This window comes from Acanthochromis polyacanthus, chromosome 7 (genome assembly GCF_021347895.1).
Source record: "Acanthochromis polyacanthus isolate Apoly-LR-REF ecotype Palm Island chromosome 7, KAUST_Apoly_ChrSc, whole genome shotgun sequence".
Taxonomy (NCBI): Eukaryota; Metazoa; Chordata; class Actinopteri; family Pomacentridae; genus Acanthochromis; species Acanthochromis polyacanthus.
This window is the reverse complement of record NC_067119.1, coordinates 6167284-6184180: the sequence shown is the minus strand read 5'-3', so window position 1 is coordinate 6184180 and position 16897 is coordinate 6167284.

Here is a 16897-nt window from a genome sequence, read left to right as displayed (position 1 = left end):
AGGCCGCGAAACACGTTGTAGAGCAGTTTTCTTTGGAAAAAAAATCGTCATGAATTTTGTCCAAAAAAACGCCATAGTTTACTATGTCAAAAATAAGGTCATTTTTTCAACATGTCGTAAAAACATGCCATATGTTGAAATAATGTAAAGCAGGCCGCGAAACACGCTAAAGAGCAGTTTTCTTTGAAAAAAAAATCGTAATGAATTTTGTCGAAAAAATCGCCATAGTATACTATGTCGAAAAAAAGGTCATTTTTTTCAACATGTCGTAAAAACACGATATATGATGAAATAATATAAAGTAGGCTGCGAAACACGCTATAGAGCAGTTTTTTTTTGGGGAAAAAAAATTATCATGAATTTTGTCCAAAAAAACGCCATAGTATACTATGTCGAAAAAAAGGACAATTTTTCAACATGTCGTAAAAACACGCTATATGATGAAATAATGTAAAGTAGGCTACAAAAGATGCTATAGAGCAGTTTTCTTTGGAAAAAAAATCGTCATGAATTTTGTCCAAAAAAACGCCATAGAATATGATGTCGAAAAAATAAGCCATTTTTCCAACATGTCATTAAAACATGCTCTATTTGGCGCCCGTGTAGCTCATCGGTTGAAGTGGGTGACGCACGTACAGGGGCTGGTCTCTGACACAGCAGGTGGGGTTTGATTCCTGCCTGCGGCCCTGTGCTGCATGACAATAGTTTTCTTTGAAGAAAAAATGACATTTTTGTCAACATGTCGTAAAAACATGCCATATGTTGAAATAATTAAAGTAGGCCGCGAAACACGTTGTAGAGCAGTTTTCTTTGGAAAAAAATCGTCATGAATTTTGTCCAAAAAAACGCCATAGTTGACTATGTCAAAAAAAAGGTCATTTTTTCAACATGTCGTAAAAACATGCCATATGTTGAAATAATGTAAAGCAGGCCGCGAAACACGCTAAAGAGCAGTTTTCTTTGAAAAAAAAATCGTCATGAAATTTGTCCAAAAAAAAATGAAATTTTTTTAAGATGTCGTAAAAACATGCCATATGTTGCAATAATGTAAAGTAGGCCGCGAAACAAGTTATAAAGCAGTTTTTTTTGTAAAAAAATATCGTCATGAATTTTGTCCAAAAAAACGCCATAGTATACTATGTCGAAAAAAAGGTCATTTTTTTCAACATGTCGTAAAAACACGCTATATGATGAAATATTGCAAAGCAGGCCGCGAAACACGCTATAGATCAGTTTTTGCGAAAAAGAAATCATCATGAATTTTGTCCGAAAAAACGCCAGAGTATACCATGTAAAAAAAAATGACATTTTTTCAACATGTTGTAAAAACATGCCATATAATGAAATAATGTAAAGTAGGCCGTGAAAAATGCTATAGAGCAGTTTTCTTTGGGAAAAAAACAAATCATCATGAATTTTGTCCAAAAAAACCACCTTTGTATACTATGTCCAAAAAATGTAATTTTTTCCAGCATGTCGTAAAAACACGCTATATGATGAAATAATGTAATGCAGTTTCCTTGGGAAAAAAGACATCGTCATGAATTTTGTCCGAAAAAACGCCATAGTATACCATGTCGAAAAAAATGACATTTTTTCAATATGTTGTAAAAACAAGCCATATAATGAAATAATGTAAAGTAGGCCATGAAAGATGCTATTGAGCAGTTTTCTTTGGATAAACAAATCGTCATGAATTTTGTCCAAAAAAAAGACCTTTGTATACGATGTCGAAAAAAAGCCATTTTTCCAACATTCTGTTAAAACATGCCATGTTGGCCCCCTGTATAGCTCATCGGGCTAAGCAGGCAAGCCATGTACAGGGGCTGGTTTCTGAGGCAGCAGCCAGGGTTCAATTCCTGCCTGCAGCCCTTTGCTGCATGACAACAGTTTTCTTTGAAAAAAAAGTCATCATGAATTTTATCCAAAAAAATCGCCGTAGTATACCATGTGAAAACAAATGACATTTTTTCAACATGCCGTTAACCATGCCATATTGGGCCCTTGTAAAGCTCATCGGGTTAAGCGGGTGACCCACGTACAGGGGCTGGTCCCTGACAGAACAGTCAGGGTTCAAATCCTGCCTGTGGCTCTATGATAACAGTCTTCTTTGAAAAAAAAATCATCATAAATTTTGCCAAAAAAAACCCCCGCCATGTTGATTGTGGAAAAATGCTATGTCGAAAAAAAATGAAATTCTTTTAAGATGTCGTAAAAACATGCCATATGTTGCAATGATGTAGAGTAGGCTGCGAAACAAGTTATAAAGCATTTTTCTTTGGAAAAAAAATCGTCATGAATTTTGTCTAAAAAAACCCCATAATTTTGTATTGTCGAAGATAAGACATTTTTTCAACATGTTGTAAAAACACGCTATATGATGAAATATTGTAAAGTAGGCCACGAAAGACGCTGTAGAGCAGTTTTCTTTGAAAAAAAAATCGTCATGAATTTTGTCTAAAAAAACGCCATAGTATAGTATGTGGAAAAAATGTCATTTTTTCAACATGTCGTAAAAATACGCTATATGATGAAATAATGTAAAGTAGGCCACGAAAGACGCTGTAGAGCAGTTTTCTTTGAAAAACAAATCATCATGAATTTTGTCCAAGAAATCGCCATCGTATACAATGCCGAAAAAATAGTCATTTTTTCAACATGCCATTTAACCATGCCATATTGGACCCTTGTATAGCTCATCGAGTTAAGCAGGTGACCCATGTACAGGGGCTGGTCTCTGATGCAGCAGCCAGGGTTTGAATCCTGCCTGTGGCCCTTTGCTTTATGATGACAGTCTTCTTTGAAAGAAATCATGAATTTTGTCCCAAAAAAACGCCATGTCAAAAAAAATGAAATTTTTTTAAGATATCGTAAAACATGCCATATGTTGCAATAATGTAAAGTAGGTTGCAAAACAAGTTATAAAGCAGTTTTTTTTGTAAAAAAAATATCGTCATGAATTTTGTCTAAAAAAACGCCATAATATAGTATGTCGAAAAAAAGACATTTTTTCAACATGTTGTAAAAACACACTATACGATGAAATAATGTAAAGTAGGCCACGAAAGACGCTGTAGAGCAGTTTTCTTTGAAAAAAAAATCATCATGAATTTTGTCCAAAAAATCGCCATCGTATACAATGCCGAAAAAAAAGCCATTTTTCCAACATGCTGTTAAACCATGCTATATTCGGCCCTTGTATAGCTCATCGGGTTAAGTGGGTGACCCACATACAGGGGCTGGTCTCTGACGGAGCAGCCAGGGTTTGAATCCTGCCTGAGGCCCTTTGCTTTATGATGACAGTCTTCTTTGAAAAAAATCATCATGAAATTTGTCCAAAATAAACCCACCATGTCAAAAAAATGAAATTTTTTAAGATGTCGTAAAAACATGCCATATGTTGCAATAATGTAAAGTAGGCCGCGAAACAAGTTATAAAGCAGTTTTTTTTGTAAAAAAATATCGTCATGAATTTTGTCCAAAAAAAACGCCATAGTATACTATGTCGAAAAAAAGGTCATTTTTTTCAACATGTCGTAAAAACACGCTATATGATGAAATATTGTAAAGCAGGCCGCGAAACACGCTATAGATCAGTTTTTGCGAAAAAGAAATCGTCATGATTTTGTCCGAAAAAACGCCAGAGTATACCATGTCAAAAAAAATGACATTTTTTTCAACATGTTGTAATAACATGCCATATAATGAAATAATGTAAAGTAGGCCGTGAAAGATGCTATAGAGCAGTTTTCTTTGGGAAAAAAAAAATCGTCATGAATTTTGTCCAAAAAATCGCCATAGTATACTATGTCGAAAAAAAAGGTCATTTTTTTCAACATGTCGTAAAAACACGATATATGATGAAATAATATAAAGTAGGCCGCGAAACACGCTATAGAGCAGTTTTTTTGGGGGGAAAAAAAATTATCATGAATTTTGTCCCAAAAAACGCCATAGTATACTATGTCGAAAAAAAAGACAATTTTTCAACATGTCGTAAAAACACGCTATATGATGAAATAATGTAAAGTAGGCTGCGAAACACACTATAGAGCAGTTTTTGTTGGAAAAAAAATCGTCATGAATTTTGTCCAAAAAATCGCCATAGTATACAATGCCAAAAAAAAGCCATTTTTCCAACATGCTGTTAAACCATGCCATATTAGGCCCTTGTATAGCTCATCAGGTTAAGTGGGTGACCCATGTACAGGGGCTGCTCTCCAACACAGCAGCCAGGGTTTGGATCCTGCCTGTGGCCCGTTGCTTTACAGTGACAGTCTTCTTTGAAAAAAAAAATCATGAATTTTGTCCAAAAAAACCCCACCATGTTTATTTTGGAAAAACGCTATGTAGAAAAAAATTGAAATTTTTTTAAAGATGTCGTAAAAACATGCCATATGTTGCAAGAATGTAAAGTAGGCCGTGAAACAAGTGGTAAAGCATTTTTCTTTGGAAAAAAAAATCGTCATGAATATTGTCCAAAAAAAACGCCATAGTATACTATGTCCAAAAAATGTAATTTTTTTCCAACATGCCGTAAAACACGCTATATGATGAAATAATGTAATGCAGTTTCCTTGGGAAAAAGAAATCGTCATGAATTTTGTCCGAAAAAACGCCATAGTATACATGTCGAAAAAAATGACATTTTTTCATATGTTGTTAAAACAAGCCATATAATGAAATAATGTAAAGTAGGCCGTGAAAGATGCTATTGAGCAGTTTTCTTTGGATAAACAAATCGTCATGAATTTTGTCCAAAAAAAACACCTTTGTATACGATGTCGAAAAAATGCCATTTTTCCAACATTCTGTTAAAACATGCCATGTTGGGCCCTTGTAAAGCTCATCGGGTTAAGTGGGTGACCCATGTACAGGGGCTGGTCCCTGACGGAACAGCCAGGGTTCAAATCCTGCCTGTGGCCCCTGTGCTTGATGATGACAGTCTTCTTTGAAAGAAAATCATCATGAATTTTGTCCAAAAAAAATGAAATTTTTTTTAAGATGTCGTAAAAACATGCTATATGATGAATATTGTAAAGTAGGCCGCGAAAGACGCTGTAGAGCAGTTTTCTTTGAAAAAAATTGTCATGAATTTTGTCTAAAAATACGCCATAATATAGTATGTTGAAAAAAAGACATTTTTTCAACATGTTGTAAAACACGCTATATGATGAAATATGTAAAGTAGGCCGCGAAACCACCTATAGAGCAGTTTTTGTTGGAAAAAAATCGTCATGAATTTTGTCCAAAAAATCGCCATCGTATACAATGCCGAAAAAAAAGCCATTTTTCCAACATGCTGTTAAACCATGTCATATTCGGCCCTTGTATAGCTCATCGGGTTAAGTGGGTGACCCACATACAGGGGCTGGTCTCTGACGGAGCAGCCAGGGTTCAAATCCTGCCTGTGGCTCTTTGCTCTATGATAACGGTCTTCTTTGAAAAAAATCCTCATAAATTTTGTCCAAAAAAACCCACCATGTTGATTGTGAAAAAATGCGATGTCGAAGAAAAATGAAATTTTTTTAAGATGTCATAAAAACATGCCATATGTTGCAATAATGTAAAGTAGGCTGCGAAACAAGTTATAAAGCATTTTTCTTTGGAAAAAAAATCGTCATGAATTTTGTCTAAAAAAACCCCATAATTTTGTATTGTCGAAAATAAGACATTTTTCAACATGTTGTAAAAACCCGCTATATGATGAAATATTGTAAAGTAGGCCACGAAAGACGCTGTAGAGCAGTTTTCTTTGAAAAAAAATCGTCATGAATTTTGTCTAAAAAACGCCATAATATAGTATGTCGAAAAAAGACATTTTTCAACATGTCGTAAAAACACGCTATATGATGAAATAATGTAAAGTAGGCCGCGAAACCACCTATAGAGCAATTTTGGTTTGAAAAAAAATCGTCATGAATTTTGTCCAAAAAATCGCCATAGTATACAATGCCGAAAGAAAAGCCATTTTTCCAACATGCCGTTAAACCATGCCATATCAGGCCCTTGTATAGCTCATTGGGTTAAGTGGGTGACCCATGTACAGGGGCTGGTCTCTGATGGAGCAGCCAGGGTTCGAATCCTGCCTGAGGCCCTTTGCTATATGATGACAGTCTTCTTTGAAAAAAATCCTCATAAATTTTGTCCAAAAAAAACTCTGCCATGTTGATTGTGGAAAAATGCTATGTCGAAAAAAAATGAAATTTTTTTAAGATGTCGTACAAACATGCCATATGTTGCAATAATGTAGAGTAGGCTGCGAAACAAGTTATAAAGCATTTTCTTTGGAAAAAAAAATCGTCATGAATTTTGTCTAAAAAAACCCCATAATTTTGTATTGTCGAAAATAAGACATTTTTTCAACATGTTGTAAAAACACGCTATATGATGAATATTGTAAAGTAGGCCACGAAAGACGCTGTAGAGCAGTTTCTTTGAAAAAAATCGTCATGAATTTTGTCTAAAAAAACGCCATAGTATAGTATGTCGAAAAAAATGTCATTTTTTCAACATGCCGTAAAAAACACGCTATATGATGAAATAATGTAAAGTAGGCCGGGAAAGACGCTGTAGAGCAGTTTTCTTTGAAAAAACAAATCATCATGAATTTTGTCCAAAAATCGCCATCGTATACAATGCCGAAAAAAAAGTCATTTTTCCAACATGCCATTAAACCACGCCATATTGGACCCTTGTATAGCTCATCGGGTTAAGCAGGTGACCCATGTACAGGGGCTGGTCTCTGATGCAGCAGCCAGGGTTTGAATCCTGCCTGTGGCCCTTTGCTTAATGATGACAGTCTTCTTTGAAAGAAAATCATGAATTTTGCCCAAAAAAAACGCCATGTCAAAAAAAAATGAATTTTTTTAAGATATCGTAAAAACATGCCATATGTTGCAATAATGTAAAGTAGGTTGCGAAACAAGTTATAAAGCAGTTTTTTTTGGGAAAAAAATATCGTCATGAATTTTGTCCAAAAAAACGCCATAGGATACTATGTCGAAAAAAAGGTCATTTTTTTCAACATGTTGTAAAAACACACTATATGATGAAATATTGTAAAGTAGGCCACGAAAGACGCTGTAGAGCAGTTTTCTTTGAAAAAAAAATCATCATGAATTTTGTCCAAAAAATCGCCATCGTATACAATGCCGGAAAAAAAAAGCCATTTTTCCAACATGCTGTTAAACCATGCCATATTCGGCCCTTGTATAGCGCATCGGGTTAAGTGGGTGACCCACATACAGGGGCTGGTCTCTGATGGAGCAGCCAGGGTTTGAATCCTGCCTGAGGCCCTTTGCTATATGATGACAGTCTTCTTTGAAAAAATCATCATGAAATTTGTCCAAAAAAAAATGAAATTTTTTTAAGATGTCGTAAAAACATGCCATATGTTGCAATAATGTAAAGTAGGCCGCGAAACAAGTTATAAAGCAGTTTTTTTTGTAAAAAAATATCGTCATGAATTTTGTCCAAAAAAAACGCCATAGTATACTATGTCGAAAAAAAGGTCATTTTTTTCAACATGTCGTAAAAACACGCTATATGATGAAATATTGCAAAGCAGGCCGCGAAACACGCTATAGATCAGTTTTTGCGAAAAAGAAATCATCATGAATTTTGTCCGAAAAAACGCCAGAGTATACCATGTCAAAAAAAATGACATTTTTTCAACATGTTGTAAAAACATGCCATATAATGAAATAATGTAAAGTAGGCCGTGAAAAATGCTATAGAGCAGTTTTCTTTGGGAAAAAACAAATCATCATGAATTTTGTCCAAAAAAACCACCTTTGTATACTATGTCCAAAAAAATGTAATTTTTTCCAGCATGTCGTAAAAACACGCTATATGATGAAATAATGTAATGCAGTTTTCCTTGGGAAAAAAGACATCGTCATGAATTTTGTCCGAAAAAACGCCATAGTATACCATGTCGAAAAAAATGACATTTTTTCAATATGTTGTAAAAACAAGCCATATAATGAAATAATGTAAAGTAGGCCATGAAAGATGCTATTGAGCAGTTTTCTTTGGATAAACAAATCGTCATGAATTTTGTCCAAAAAAAAGACCTTTGTATACGATGTCGAAAAAAAGCCATTTTTCCAACATTCTGTTAAAACATGCCATGTTGGCCCCCTGTATAGCTCATCGGGCTAAGCAGGCAAGCCATGTACAGGGGCTGGTTTCTGAGGCAGCAGCCAGGGTTCAATTCCTGCCTGCAGCCCTTTGCTGCATGACAACAGTTTTCTTTGAAAAAAAAGTCATCATGAATTTTATCCAAAAAAATCGCCGTAGTATACCATGTGAAAACAAATGACATTTTTTCAACATGCCGTTAAACCATGCCATATTGGGCCCTTGTAAAGCTCATCGGGTTAAGCGGGTGACCCACGTACAGGGGCTGGTCCCTGACGGAACAGTCAGGGTTCAAATCCTGCCTGTGGCTCTATGATAACAGTCTTCTTTGAAAAAAAAAATCATCATAAATTTTGCCAAAAAAAACCCCCGCCATGTTGATTGTGGAAAAATGCTATGTCGAAAAAAATGAAATTCTTTTAAGATGTCGTAAAAACATGCCATATGTTGCAATGATGTAGAGTAGGCTGCGAAACAAGTTATAAAGCATTTTTCTTTGGAAAAAAAATCGTCATGAATTTTGTCTAAAAAAAACCCCATAATTTTGTATTGTCGAAAATAAGACATTTTTTCAACATGTTGTAAAAACACGCTATATGATGAAATATTGTAAAGTAGGCCACGAAAGACGCTGTAGAGCAGTTTTCTTTGAAAAAAAAATCGTCATGAATTTTGTCTAAAAAAACGCCATAGTATAGTATGTGGAAAAAATGTCATTTTTTCAACATGTCGTAAAAATACGCTATATGATGAAATAATGTAAAGTAGGCCACGAAAGACGCTGTAGAGCAGTTTTCTTTGAAAAAACAAATCATCATGAATTTTGTCCAAGAAATCGCCATCGTATACAATGCCGAAAAAATAGTCATTTTTCCAACATGCCATTTAACCATGCCATATTGGACCCTTGTATAGCTCATCGAGTTAAGCAGGTGACCCATGTACAGGGGCTGGTCTCTGATGCAGCAGCCAGGGTTTGAATCCTGCCTGTGGCCCTTTGCTTTATGATGACAGTCTTCTTTGAAAGAAAATCATGAATTTTGTCCCAAAAAAACGCCATGTCAAAAAAAATGAAATTTTTTTAAGATATCGTAAAAACATGCCATATGTTGCAATAATGTAAAGTAGGTTGCAAAACAAGTTATAAAGCAGTTTTTTTTGTAAAAAAAATATCGTCATGAATTTTGTCTAAAAAAACGCCATAATATAGTATGTCGAAAAAAAGACATTTTTTCAACATGTTGTAAAAACACACTATACGATGAAATAATGTAAAGTAGGCCACGAAAGACGCTGTAGAGCAGTTTTCTTTGAAAAAAAAATCATCATGAATTTTGTCCAAAAAATCGCCATCGTATACAATGCCGAAAAAAAAAGCCATTTTTCCAACATGCTGTTAAACCATGCTATATTTGGCCCTTGTATAGCTCATCGGGTTAAGTGGGTGACCCACATACAGGGGCTGGTCTCTGACGGAGCAGCCAGGGTTTGAATCCTGCCTGAGGCCCTTTGCTTTATGATGACAGTCTTCTTTGAAAAAAATCATCATGAAATTTGTCCAAAATAAACCCACCATGTCAAAAAAAATGAAATTTTTTTAAGATGTCGTAAAAACATGCCATATGTTGCAATAATGTAAAGTAGGCCGCGAAACAAGTTATAAAGCAGTTTTTTTTGTAAAAAAATATCGTCATGAATTTTGTCCAAAAAAAACGCCATAGTATACTATGTCGAAAAAAAGGTCATTTTTTTCAACATGTCGTAAAAACACGCTATATGATGAAATATTGTAAAGCAGGCCGCGAAACACGCTATAGATCAGTTTTTGCGAAAAAGAAATCGTCATGAATTTTGTCCGAAAAAACGCCAGAGTATACCATGTCAAAAAAAATGACATTTTTTTCAACATGTTGTAATAACATGCCATATAATGAAATAATGTAAAGTAGGCCGTGAAAGATGCTATAGAGCAGTTTTCTTTGGGAAAAAACAAATCATCATGAATTTTGTCCGAAAAAACGCCATAGTTTACTATGTTGAAAAAAAATGCCATTTTTTCAACATGTCGTAAAAACAAGCTATATGATGAAATAATGTAAAGCAGGCCGCAAAACCACCTATAGAGCAGTTTTCTTTGAAAAAAAATCATCATGAAGTTTGTCCAAAAAAACGCAATAGTATACTATGTCGAAAAAAATGTTAAGTTTTTCAACATGTCGTAGAAACATGCTATATGATGAAATAATGTAAAGTAGGCTGCAAAAGACGCTATAGAGCAGTTTTCTTTGGAAATAAAAAATTGTCATGAATTTTGTCTAAAAAAACGCCATAGTATAGTATGTCGAAAAAAATGTCATTTTTTTCAACATGTTGTAAAAACACGCTATATGATGAAATAATGTAAAGTAGGCCGGGAAAGACGCTGTAGAGCAGTTTTCTTTGAAAAAACAAATCATCATGAATTTTGTCCAAAAAAATCGCCATCGTATACAATGCCGAAAAAAAAGTCATTTTTCCAACATGCCATTAAACCACACCATATTGGGCCCTTGTATAGCTCATCGGGTTAAGCAGGTGACCCATGTACAGGGGCTGGTCTCCAACTTAGCAGCCGGGGTTCGATTCCTGCCTGCGGCCCTTTACTGCATGACGACAGTTTTCTTTGAAAAAAAAATCATCATGAATTTTGGCCAAAATGTCGTAAAAACATGCTATGTGATGAAATAATGTAAAGTAGGCCGCGAAACACACGGTAGAGCAGTTTTCTTTGAAAAATAAAATCGTCATGAATTTTGTCCAAAAAACGCCTTAGTATGCAATGTCTAAAAAAATGTTAAGTTTTTTCAACATGTCGTAGAAACATGCTATAAGATGAAATAATGTAAAATAGGCCGCAAAACACGTTATAGAGCAGTTTTCTTTAAAAAGGTGTCAAACATGCAGTCCGCAGGCCAAAACCAGTCCTCCAGAGGGTCCAATCCTGACCATGGGATGACATTGTAAAGTGTAAAATGACATTAACTGCAAATTGTAAATTTGTAAAACTATAAATTTAACATCATTTCTAGACCGTGACAAATTGTTTTCATCATAAAGTAAAATACCAGATTGCTCATTGTTCTTTTGTCTTTGTCTCATGTTTTTGTTGTTTTGTTTCTCGTTTTTTCACTTTTTGTTTTGTTTGTGTCCATTTTTCGTTGCTTTGTAACTTTTTCGTCAAAGTTTTTGTCTGGTTTTTTTGTTCTATTTTTTGTCATTTGTCTCATTTTTGTCATATTTTGTCTTCTTTGTTGTTGTTTTTTTGACTGGTTTTGTCATGTTGTGTTTTCTTTGTGTTTTGCTTGTTCTTTCTCTATTTTTTGTCGTTTTGTTCCATTTTTGTCATTTTTTGTCTCATTTGTGTGCATTTTTGGTTGCCTTATAACTTTTTTGTCTCTTTTTTTGTTTCGTTTTGTGTCGTTTATCTCATTTTTGTCATTTTGTGTCTCATTTTTATAATATTTTGTCCTTTTTTGTTGTTTTTTGTCTTTTCTGTTTGATTTTGGTCATTGGTCTCATGTTTTTGGCATTTTGTGTCTCCTTTTGTCTCACTTGTGTTTGTTATTTTTTGTCATTTTTTGTGTTGTTTGTGTCACTTGTGTAATTTTTTTTGTAATTTCCTTGGGTTCATCCTCTGGGGACTGTGGATGTATTTAGAAAATTTCACAGCAATCAATTTTGATCATTTTTGGACGGAACTGGTTTTATCTCTCTGATCCCACAAAGTCTGATTTAACAAAGCGGTTTGTTTCATTACAGTAAAAGGCCATTTGTTAGATGCTCAACTTGATTGTCCAAACAGCATTTTGAGCTGCAGAAATGAAACTGTGGCAGTAAACGTGTAAAAACCTCTAACACCCTCTGCATTAGACACCGGTGAAGTGACCCTTTAAATGGATGTAATTTTGCTCTGCAGCTCTGAACTCGCCGTTCATGTGATGGAACATCAGCGACTGTAAATGCATTAAAAGCTGCTGTGTGTCATCAGTAAACTGTATTAAGTCGTCCTGCTGACTGATGATCCGACCTGCTGCGGCGCCGTTAATTAGACATGAATCACTCCATAAAGTACACCGTGTACGTTGAGTTGCTATGGCACTTAGACGAGCATCCTCAGCTTCCGTCCTGTGATGCCGATGCCCACTCAGACTGTTTTCTTGTCCTTGAGGTGGCTGGCTTGACTTCCAGCACAAAGCCGCCTGTCAGACTCTAATTTATCTCACAGTCAGTGCCTTTTTCTTAAAGCTGCAACAGTTTTGCATGAAAATAATGAATAAAATAACTTCCTACTCATTTATATTCTCGACTGTGACCTGTGGTGACCTTACATGCAGCTGAAAACACATTTACAAGACTTCAGAGGTTGGAAACTTCACTGTTTTGGTTCTGTCTCTCTGATCTCTCTCTTTTTATTTTCAGCCACAGCAGGCAACTGTTTTCCAAAATTCCAGCAAGAAAAATGATCATTTAATGGCAAAAAAAAAACAGTTATCAAGTAGTTTTTGAAGAAATGTCAGATTTTTTGATGTAAAAGAGACAAATATTTCTCTCAGATTGAGGTGGAGACCAAAAATGGAGCAAAAAGGAGTCAGTATCGTATTTATTTATAGAAATAATAATATTGCCTTTTGTTGGCTGGATGTGTAAATAAGCCAGAAATGAAGTGGGAAATAACAAAAATGATCTATTAGCCACGAGCTTTCGAAGAAATTTTAGACTTTTTTTTAAAGTAAAAGAAGCAGATATTTTTCGAGGAGGTGGAGACCAAAAATGGAGCAAAAAGAAGTCAGTATTCTGCTTCTACAGGAAAACAATATTGCCTTGTGTCTGCTGGATGTGTCAGTAGACATTAAATTGCTAAATAAATAAAATAGTAATATTGCGTTTTGTTGGCTAGGTGTGTAAATAAGCATTAGTTTGCTAATAAAGCCAGAATTTTTTTAAAAAGAAGAAATTTCATGCCTCTAATGTTGTTCACACAATGTAAATATAAGAAACTGTGTATGTGTGTATATATATATATATATATATATATATCAAATAAAATCAACTTTATTTATATGACACTTTTCATACAGTATAGCAACACAAAGTGCCTCACAGAGGATAAAAACAAAAATAACACAATATAAAACACTATAAAAAAAAACCCGAAACCTCCCACCCCCCACAAATATACATTCACACACATACATAGACATACGAACAGACATACAGACCCACACATACAAACATACCAACATACACACACCCACATACACCATCTGTCGATAAGGAGATAGAGATATATACACGTATACATTCATATTGTCCCCTCTAAAAGTACATTTAATTTTGACAGCAAAACATGGCACATTCACATATTGACATATACATACACACTCATACACACAGATAAATACACATATGTGAATATACATCCATCCATCCATCCATCCTCTATACAAATATATACACACACATACCCACACAAACACATCATATTCACATGCACACACACACACACACACACACACACACACACACACACACACACACGTGTACACATACAAACACATATACACACATATATACATATGCAATGTTCACACACACACATACACACATACTGTATACCTTCACACATGTACACACAAACACATATATACATGTGCACATATACTTATATAAGCTCATGTGTGTACATTTACACACAACAACATACACACACATATACAAATACACATGAACATACACATATGTCCACATACACATCCCTACATATGTATGTTGTGGGTACATCTCCTGAGTTGCTGTTCGTCTATCGTCTCTAACAGAACCTCCTCTCTCTGTTCATGCAGGTTTCAGATGAGGAGCAGCTCAGAGTCTTTCTGATAGAAGCTTTTATCCAAAGCACCTCGCGCTGCTTTCACTGCATACATATTTCAGTGGGAATCAAACCTAACCTCTGCTTTATGAGGTCCATATCGTGAGCAGAGAGGCGGTGGGAGCAGTGAGGGGCTGACGTTGGACGGCTGCAGAGAGACAGGATGTGTCCTCCTCGTCTCCTGACCTACTTCTGGCCCACAGGAGGGTCTTTCTCCAGGACTGAATGACCACATGGCCTGTTTACTTCACGCGGTCGGCAGGACGGAGGCTGATGAGGAGAGTGTTTGGGTGTGAACTTAGACAGTGAGGATGAGGCTCTAAGACCAAAAGCTTCATTCAGAACAGTTACAGGTTTATTCTCTGTTAAACTTTAGCTGCTACTCACAACTAAACCACAGAACGGTTTGTTTTAGGAAATCTGCAAAGAAATATAGCTAAAAGTAATTTTCCGATATGAAACATTCTCTGCTTGGCTTAATAAGTGTAATCAACATATAAATGAAAATGTTTCTTTTCACGTATTTGCAAACCTGCCCAGAACAGAAGAGGTGTCGCGTGTTAATTTATCAACATTTATGACTCCATAAATATAAAATTCTAAATGTAAAATTTTAAAAAATGATTAAAAATTAATGTCATGTAAAGCTATTGATGTTTGTATGTCATTCCAATAAAAAAAAAAAAACTTTTAACATGCATTTTTCATGAAAAAGGAGTGAATTATCATCATAGAACCATGATCTGTTGCACTAAATATTGATAGAATTGTTTAATAATGGAGTTAATAATGAGGTATAAACAATTTTTACTGGGATTTTTTTTTGGTTTTTGACACTTTTGGATAGTTAAACATGACCGACTCAGGAAAATCACTGCTGCTCCTGAGAAACAAACAGCAGGGTGTTAAAATTAAAAAAAAAAAAAAATATCTAATTCAGAAGAGGCTTCAGACTTGTTGCTGCTTCATCATCTCCTCTGCCTCTTTGTTTTTTCATCCCCTCCCAGCTGGAAGTCCTGGGTTGCAGCCTCCCAGCAGCCTCCAATGACTGGAAGCTTCAACGCTGCTGCTGCTGCTATTTCCAGCCTCTGATGTCATGTGCAGGAGGGGCCGGCCCCGACGCCCAGAGCGGTGAGTCACAGCCGGGGAGACGATCCGGAGGACGAGCATCCGAGCAGCAGCGGACCTCCCCATGAAGCCACCAGAGAGCTGCTTAGAGCGATCAGACTGCAGGAGGAGAACCAGCAGCAGCGTACTGGTGTTACTGGGCTGAAAAATAAAGAACATTATAGAAATATACACCCAGTTCTGTTGGCTATGGTTGGTTAAACCATAGCCGTTTAACCCTTCTGTCGTCCTTCGGGTCAAATTGACCCGTTTTAAAGTTTTAAAAATGTGGGGAAAAAAAAAACAATTCACAGTGAAAACTTACACATTTTCAAAATTGTTTTAGGAAATTTTTGAACATTTTTTGGTGGAACAAAACAAATATAAAAAAATGTTTAAGAACATTCAGAAAAAAATCAACCAAAATCCAGTGAATTTCGCTGTCAAATTTGGGCATTTTTCTTATTTAAAAAAATAAAACTTTTGTGTGAAACTTTTCAGGAATTTTCTCCATGAAGATTTCAATTTTGTTTTTATAAATTTGGGGAATTTTTTTCTGAATTTTTGGACTTTTGGACAAGGCACAAGGGTTAAAACAGTCAGTAAACCTTCATCATTATCACTTTATTGACTGTTTCTATATTATAATTCACTTTATTAATATTCATTCAAAATATAAAACAACTATTATGGGGTTGTAAGCAAATTCATAATAGGAGTTTAGTTACAAATACATTAATAAACGCTTATATCTGCTTAGAATTTTGTTATAGTGTCCAATAAACCACTTAGTAAAAGTTCACATTCTGCTTTTTTAAATGTAAGTCAACTCTACTCCTCTCTTAGGGATGTGAAGTAGAGGTTTATATAGCAGGTTTGTGTAAAACAACTAAAATATATAGAATTTAATATATTAAAAGGAAATATATCAACAACAGGTATTGCTTGTTGCATATTTGTGATTTTTAATAACAGAATCTACATTTTAATGTTTTAAATAGTGTTTTTATACATATGTGACAGTTAAATATTAATTCTACATTTACGTAATTAAAGTATTTTCCCCGTCAACTTGTCATTTCTGTTGCTTTCATTTCTTTTCAAAGGTTTTTTTTTTAATAATAAAATGTTCGGTGAATTGATTATGTTTTTATTCTCTTGCTTTGTTTATTTATTTTAATTTGCAGATTTTATTTCAAACTTTAATTTAAGTTTTACATTTGCACAACTAAATTTTGATTCTTTAATATTTTATTTAATTCATTGAGGATATGTTTTTGTTTTAGAAAAGATTTTTTAACAGTTTTTAACAAGTTTTTTAATAGCCTTTATTTATTTTAATATCTAATTAATTTTTCTGTTTGAAATATTTTTCCCCAACCATTTCTTTCTTAAAAACAACTTATTCACCCTATTAATCTGTCATTTTTAAAAATGAATCTTGTCAAACATTTTTAGAAAATTCGGGAACTTTTCTTGAATTTTACACAATTTTTAAGATTAATATTTTAGCAATTTTTGATTTTCTAATTTGCTTTCAAACATTTTTTAATAGTCAATAAATGAAAATGCCTCTTTTACATTACATTTTTCTGGATAAATAATTTTTTCCTGTTTCAGATTGATAATTTTTTGTGGTGTATTATTCTACATTCACAGTACTAACACTCTTCACCCTGTAGGTATTTTTTTGGCATTAATCTCTTGCCATTTAAAAAAATAAAATTGGGTTTTAAGCTG